General features: G+C 35.7%; 1 non-coding gene across 1 annotated transcript; it reads left to right on the top strand.

Moving 5' to 3' along the window:
* The first annotated feature begins 213 nt into the window (after positions 1-213).
* Positions 214-310, top strand: LOC115988257. The gene has a single exon (XR_004091427.1). It is a non-coding gene; the product is annotated as a small nucleolar RNA Z103 (small nucleolar RNA).
* The last annotated feature ends 7,680 nt before the right edge of the window (positions 311-7,990 follow it).

Below are 7,990 nucleotides of genomic sequence, written 5' to 3'. Positions count from 1 at the left end.
AAGTAAAAATGATATCATCTTGGTGAATTGATTGATATATATCTTATTACTGATTGGTTAAAAATGGTGATATAAATTCAAAACATCTTGGAAGGACTGAATTGTAGAGATTCTAATTGTTTTACTTGTTCAGGTTTTGTGAATTGTTTTGTAATAATCTACATGTTATTGTGTGAATATCTATTTAGAATCTAAATATGAGATATAGTAGAGATGGAGGCGATGATTATTTCCCCAAATGATCGAAGTTGAATAAACTAAGCAAATTTTTGCTTCTCTTTTGAGAAACCAAGCCAATGTTCTGATCCATCTCAATTTTATAATTCTGTTGTAAAAAATACGATTTCTACAACTATTCTTTTTTTCTTTTTTTGTGTTTTCTTTTTATCTAAGTATTTTACTATTGCTCTTTAGTTGAATAGAATCTTGTGGGAAGTGAAATTTTAATTTTAAACATTAGTAATAATATATATCATCATTTTTAACCACTTTGAATTTATCTTCATCTCCATCAGTTGACTTATAAACTTGAAGAGTAGCAGCAGTAGGCTTAAGAACATCTAACAGTTATGCAATATACATGCATTTTGAAAGTTGTGTGTGTGTACACACATTATAATTAGATTTGATGATTGATTATGAATGATCTTATAAATTATGGGAGTAACAGAGAATATGACTTCAGATAGAATAGAATAGAGGAAAAGAATACATGTGGTTGACCTTAATTAATCTGTTGAGGATCCATAATTGACCCCAAAAATTTGGGATTTAAGGCTTCTTCTTCTTGTTGTTGTTGCATATGATCAATCTTGTGGTTTACATTTGTCTCATTATTGGTATCTTTAGGTATTTTCTGGAGCTCATGTCATGGTTTTAAATGGAATTTTTGTGATAAATTTTATGCTTAGGAATTACCAGTAATAGAGTGTTATAAATCTAGTAGTGGTGTTCCTTTTCTTATGTTATTTATTTGTTTGTTTAGACCCCTTAAACAAATTAGTTTAACCTAATGAATTAGTCAAGTATTTACTTAGATTAATTATGAGATTTAGCTTAAACACATGCAAACATATTACTTGGTGCAGAAAAATAAAGAATTCAATAATATGATGACCTAGGAAAACTAATGAAACCAACCGTTTCAAGGTAAAATCCTGCAGAGGATTTAACCTAGCTATCCTTAAGGCAAACAAATCCACTATGATAGAATGGAAGATTACAATAGATTTAAACCTTAAATCTAAAACGACCTCAAGTAGAACTTACTAACACGACCACATGCAACTCTGACTCCACCTCTTCTATCTTGGATTTGCTAAACACAAACTCTCCATTTTTTACTTTGAGATCTCACTCAAAGGTTTAGATCATCAACAGTTTTTAATCTTGTAGCAACAATTTTAAATCTACTGATTCTAATGGTATGAGAATGATTTCTGGTAGTGACTTTGAAAGGAGAAGACACGGCACCTTTTAGATCTCACAAGAGCACTTCCAAAGTCATTACAAAACGTGCCTTAGGTTTCCTTTATATACTAGGAGAATAGATCTAAAACCTTAGTCACTCAATGGGCTTAACAAGTTGATGGGCTTTAATTAAATTCTGCAGAACCCGTCTTTTGATCGGTCGAACCTAGCATGTTTTGAATTCTTGAACCTGCAGCTTCCTCTTTTTTTGTATTTTGACTTGTAGCCCCTTGAGCATTGTCTAATCAAACCTATAGACTTAGGAATTTACATCTAGATAAGTTTGTGATCACGGTTTGCTAACTGTTTTAAACTTTTAGAACCTAACAATCTCCTCCTTTGGCAATTCATGACAAAACTTACATACAACATGAAATGCTCAAATACAAGGATAAGCCAATTAAAATAAAATGCCCAAATACATCACAAATCCTAATCTAATACTTCTAACCCAAAAGTTGCAAGAAGAGGCAAAAGGTTTTGATCAGAATGTACCTGTCTTTCCTGAAACACTCAAAAGAGTACATCATCGCATGTGTAGAAATAAAGACAAATTAACAATATGACTCATCAAATTAAAGCAAACTAAATCTCCCACTAAGTTGGATACAAAAAAAAAAAAAAATCATCTCCCTCTAAATAAAAACAGTTAAAAACGTTTTTCCAAATTTCATCTATTCCTCCCCCTTTTTGTCATGTATTGACAAAGAGAACTCAACCAAAGAGTAGATAGTAAACATACTTAACAGAGGGCAAGAGAAAATAGAGAACCAAGGAACCAAAAAAAAATAATCAGCTCTATAGAAAATAGAGGCAACTCCCCCAATGAAGAGCAACAACTCCCCCTATAAACAACATAGGTTTTAAAAATAGCTTTCTCCCCATATAAAAATAGGAAAAACAAAACAAGTTTTTGACAAAAAAGATTTTGAGGAAAATTTAGGAGGTGGGGAAAAATAAAGACACATAAGTTGAGAATTAACATGAATACTAAATGCTTGAAAATGGGTTAAAACACAAGAGCTATTTAGACCCTCAAATTAAAAATTACGGCTCGATAGATTTTACTTTAACTTATACTAAGTGCGGAATAGAGTAAATGCAAGCGGATAAACAAATAAACTACTCTAAGCCATATTCAATATAACACAACAGTAATATGAAAGCTAAAAGAGTAGGGAAGAAGAATGCAAACACAAGATAACACGTCGATGTGTTATCGAAGAGGAAACCGAAATACTCGGCGTAAAACCTCTTCGCTGCCCTCCAAGCGGTAATCGATCCACTAGACAATTAGTTGGGATACATGGGTTAGCAAGAGACCCTCCAAGCCTAATCTACCCGATGAACCTAAGCCTTCCAAGCTCCTAATTCAACAAGGCTTCTCGGAACCGTGTCTTGTCTAGCTCTCCGAATCCCGCAATATGCCCGATTGCATTAGCCAAAACCTAGCTTCTTCCAATGCTTCCCAATAGCACCAAAACCTCACTGAACACTCTAAAAGGGTGTGGTAAGTGTTTATGAAGAGGTAGGAGTTGAGGAAAATTCACAAGCAATTGTGTAGAGATATGTGGGTATAACAATCTCTAACTCTTAAGGTTTGTGGTTAGGGTTTTCTCTCAGAAGCACTCCTCAATATCTGTGGGTATAAATAGTGTAGGTATAGAAAGTGTGTATTAGAAATGACAGTCTGGCAAAACAGAATGATTCGCGGGTGTCTCGCGAGAAGGCCTTACCCGCGAGATACTCATGAAAACTAGTTGTTTCCATTCTATCCTGACTCTTCGCATTTCAGTCATGTATAGGGCATATGCATCACTTCGCGGGATGCTTACTCGCGAACTACTCGCGAAAACCCTTCAGTCTTCAATGCCTTGAGTCTTCACACACTCTTTCTCTCTCTCACACACAACCCTTACAAATAAATCCCACATGAAATACAGGGTACAAAATATTGAACAAAATTATAATCAAATTTGGCACAGAATAAAAGCCAACAAAACACGTAGTTGTAAATTACAACTTTACAATCTCCCCCTTTGGCTATTCTGTGACAAAACCCCTAAAACAGGCTCTAGACTTAAACATGAGTTTGGGAACAGTGGCAAAACTCACTCACACCTAATCTAGAAGCTGTGAAGCACTTGCACCTATATACCTGTAAACCTGAAACACTCGCACACAAACAGAACTTTCATTAAGCTTATGACAAGTTGAATACATGGTACGTACATGAGCAAGTAAAGTGCGATTAAGTTTGTAAACACTATATAACATGTAAGCATATCTTGATCAAACAAGGTCAGTCATTAAAGAATGACTACAACGAACATTTAACTAGTAAATGCTCATCCGGACATGCAATGCAATAAAGACCAATCACAATAATCAATTGCATGTCTAACACACAACCAATGCAAAATACACAAAGTATTTGCATCTAGGATACAAAATCCTACTAGGGTACAGGTGTGAGGTACTTAAGACATATTAGCAATATCTTAAAAGTACAAAAAAAAATGCTACAAAGCATTAAGATAAAAACAAGTACTGAATATTAAACTGAAATTAAAAACAGAGTACTAAAGCTTTAAAGAAAAGCAATAAAAACAACTATCCAAGAGTTAGAAACACTAAAATAGTTTAAACCAAACAAAAATAATGCTAAACCGCCTGAATGAACCAATGTATCTAAGGTCTAAGCTATGCTCCCCCACAACTATGCAAGCTCCCCCTCAAAATTTTCTCCCCCTTTTTGACCGAAATGGCCAAAGAGGCTAAAACTGGTCGGACTCTGAATCTGATCCCTGCTCCATGGACAAATCATTGATCTGTGAAGATAATGCAGTGAACTGACCCTGGATGTATGCAAACTGGTCCACGATGTGCTGCACATGGGAGTCTAGCATAGCAAACAACTACTCTACTCTGGCAATGAGGCGATCAAGTCTGTTGGGTCCTCGTACTGGTGCTGAAGATGATGGCTGAGCTAAACTCCCTGGAGCGATGAATTGCTCAATCTCCTCCTCTGTATCTCCTCCCTCCTCTTCAACACAATCTCGTGGTATTGAAGACACACCTGTTTTGGAGCCTTTGATGTAAGATGTGCTCCGAGTCACTGTGTGTGCACCAATAGGATAGTCTCTTTGTACCACAGTGAGACCACTTGGAAGTTTGAGCCTTGTCTTTGCAATAAGGCCCATAATAAGAAAGGGGAATGGCATGACTGTTCTGGAGTTCTGTTTCTCAATGCTCTTTGTCAAAAGGTGGAAGATGTGTCCACAAATATCAATCTCCTTGTGAGTAAAGAGATCATACAAGAAGATTGTCCTTGGAGTGGACAACGTCATCAGGTTGGTGACTGCATAAAATTATGGATCATCACATAAGCTAAAGTCCTCATCTTCGAACTGGACGGAATTTGAGTTCATGGAAGACTTCTTAAGTGTACCACCAAGAATTGTCACCATCTCCTCAATGGATTCCAAGCGATCATCATATTGAACTGTGATTGGCTATGAGGGAGGACGAACTTCCAAAAACTCTTGAATGCTTTCCCTTGTAATCACAAACTCTTTGTGTCTCACCTAGCAATTGATGTGGTCTCCATCTACACTAGCATTTGAGAAAAACTCTTTTATGATCTCCGAGTACACAACTCCAGTCGAATACAGCAACTTCGTCCACGTCCTTTCCTTGAACAGTTCAGGTATGCAAGTGTCCTCAAGGGTATCCAATTTCACGACCCTTTCCATGATAATCATGGCTCTTTTGTAGCAGTCATTGTAAGCCAAATCTACCTCAACAGACTTGAAATTGTCAAAATTCGTGCGAGCACACTTGGAGGATTTCTTGGTTGCTAAATGTTTGGTTAAAGACATCTGCACATGTACACAAAGAACAGAAAAGGAAAACATGTACAAAAACACAAAAAACAGAACACAAACATGATTAGTTTCATGTTAGTCCAAAACAAAAGTATAAAAACTTAAAACAGAACATAACAAAGTTAAAACAACATGCTATAAGTGCTAAACCCTGTAAACATGAGCAAACTGCAAGAAAAATAGCAACTGTGCATGTGTGTGCATGTGCTATGCATGTGTGTGCAGGAGGTGATGCATAGTGTGTGCTTAATGAGTGCCTAGTGTGTGCCTAGGTGGTGCATGGCATGGCATTGAGTCACAAAATGGGCAAAGTGTGTAAAACACACATTTATTGACCAAAACATGTTAAACATGTTCAATCAAGAGAAACTCAAGCAATGAAACTCATTTGAGTCCAATACAATACAAAATGCCACTTGAGCATTTTGTCAAACACAAAGCATGCAACACTACAAAACACCAATGGACAATGCATAAACACATGTAAAACTGCCTTAATACATGGTTAAAATGTCACAAAGGGCCAACACAGATACACACAAACCAAATGGTATACAACTCAATCAAAATTTTGAAAGAATTTTGCTGAAAATCAAGAATCCCAACCCTTTTTTGAAAAATCCCCAATTTTAAAACCTAAGATAATTTCTGCAAAATCTAAGACATAAATGAAAATGATGTTTAAGAAAACATACCTTGAAGTGATTTTGCAGAGATTTGTGCTTGAAAAATGATGGGGTTTAAGTAAAAAATTGTTTTGGGTTGAGAGGGGTTCGAGAGAGGCAAGGCGAGGGAAATAGAAAGTGTTTGAAAAACTGTCACATCTGCCTTATAAAACTAAAAACACGCGTTTTTTGTGGGTTAGGCAGTCGCGAAATTAGTCGTGAAAAACACCACTGAAGCACAAAAGCTTTCACGAGAAGCTTTTAGTTGCGAAACAGTCGCGAGATAGTCACGATAGCCTCTGTATGAAACTTGTGATTTTCTAGTTTTTACCTAAAAATCATTTCGCGAGAAGATTTTAGTCATGAAATAGTCGTGAGGTAGTCGTGATACTCTCTGTATGAAAATGAAATTTTTAGAATTCCCTTAAACACTTTTCGCAGGAAGCTCTAAGTCGCGAGCTTCTCTTGAAACTGCCTCTGAACCAGTTTTTGAAGAAAAATATAAAAAAGCATTTTAAACAAAAACTTCAAAACACAAAAGTATAAAATCAATTTCAAAAACATATAAAATACTCAAAAATATTTTTGGGTTTGATCAGCAAGTAATTGAGTATACACATCACATTTGAACATGTACAATCACACAAATGAGATAAGCATTATTTGAACAAAGTCTTGTGTGTTGTGGGTGAGTATCAAATGTAGAATAGTTCTTAGACCAGAGTGAAGTTTCAATGATCAATTTAATCAAGTCATACACAACTGGTACTAAATCAAGTGGTCTATCTCAATTATATGAATGAACATATATGACCTCTCACAAGAAAATGATTACAAATCTTAGAAGCTTTACATTTGGTTTCTTCACAAATCATAACATTTTATCTTTTTGAACAACACATCTCATTTTTAAGATCGGTGCTTGAAATTTTTGATATTTCAACATTGAGAGTTAGCTTTTGGCTTTTTGAGCACCATACATTTCAATTTTAAAATGTCGCTTTCCATTTTTCCTAGTCAAATACTAGTATGTGCGACGACTTTTGCAGCTCAGAATCTTTTTTTCATTTTGAGATTTACATTTGGTGAGCTCTATTGCAAAAAAAAAAAAAAAAAATGTGGGAAGATATATAGGCACAAGTCTATGCAAGTATCAAGACCATCAAGGCCGTTGACCAATCATTCATGACAAGCTTGAAGATCTATTTCAACAATCACACATAGTTTTCAAGATTTCTCTTACACAGAAAAATGTGCATACATAACAAGCTAAGCTCGTAAATGCACTACGCCATTAGTACGAAAGTACTAGGCCAAACTTACATGTGATATACACAACACAAGCGATCAAACTTTTTGGAGATTTTTCAATTTTTATGAGTTTTTGAATTTTTGAACACACTCAAAAACAGAACAAGTAAAGTAAGATCAACAAATCAACAAGTACAAAACAAAACATGTAAAAGAAACATGCTATAAACCGAAAGCAATGACACAAATTGAATTATGCATGTCATGATGCATGAACCTGTGACCCTAAACATTGGAAGTATTAATGCATGGACATAGGAAGTGATCATGCACAAGTATCCTTCTGCACCCACACTTTACTAGTGTTTTGGATGAGAGCCTTAGATGGTGGGGTACGACCAACATAACTTTCAAACATCAGAGTGAAGCTGGCATGGCATAGTGATATGTTTTTCAACATCTCCATGACGTCTCCAATGAGACATCCCTTACTATCTCCCTTAGCTTTTGCTCCCTTTGGTCTTTTCTTTGAACGTTCTTGACCATGCATATAATCAACCTTCTTAAGTGCATGCAGCTTGAAACAATTAGGCCTGGTATGCCTTTAAGCGCCACAATAATGACATAGATGCTTTACTTAAGGCCCCCTTTGATTTCTGGGTAATGACTTCCCTTTTTCTGTTGGCTTTGCACCAATGGTTCTCTTTACTACAACAG

This window comes from Quercus lobata, chromosome 4 (genome assembly GCF_001633185.2).
Source record: "Quercus lobata isolate SW786 chromosome 4, ValleyOak3.0 Primary Assembly, whole genome shotgun sequence".
Classification (NCBI taxonomy): domain Eukaryota; kingdom Viridiplantae; phylum Streptophyta; class Magnoliopsida; order Fagales; family Fagaceae; genus Quercus; species Quercus lobata.
Note: the sequence above shows the minus strand (reverse complement) of the source record. Positions and strands in the feature narration are given on the sequence as shown.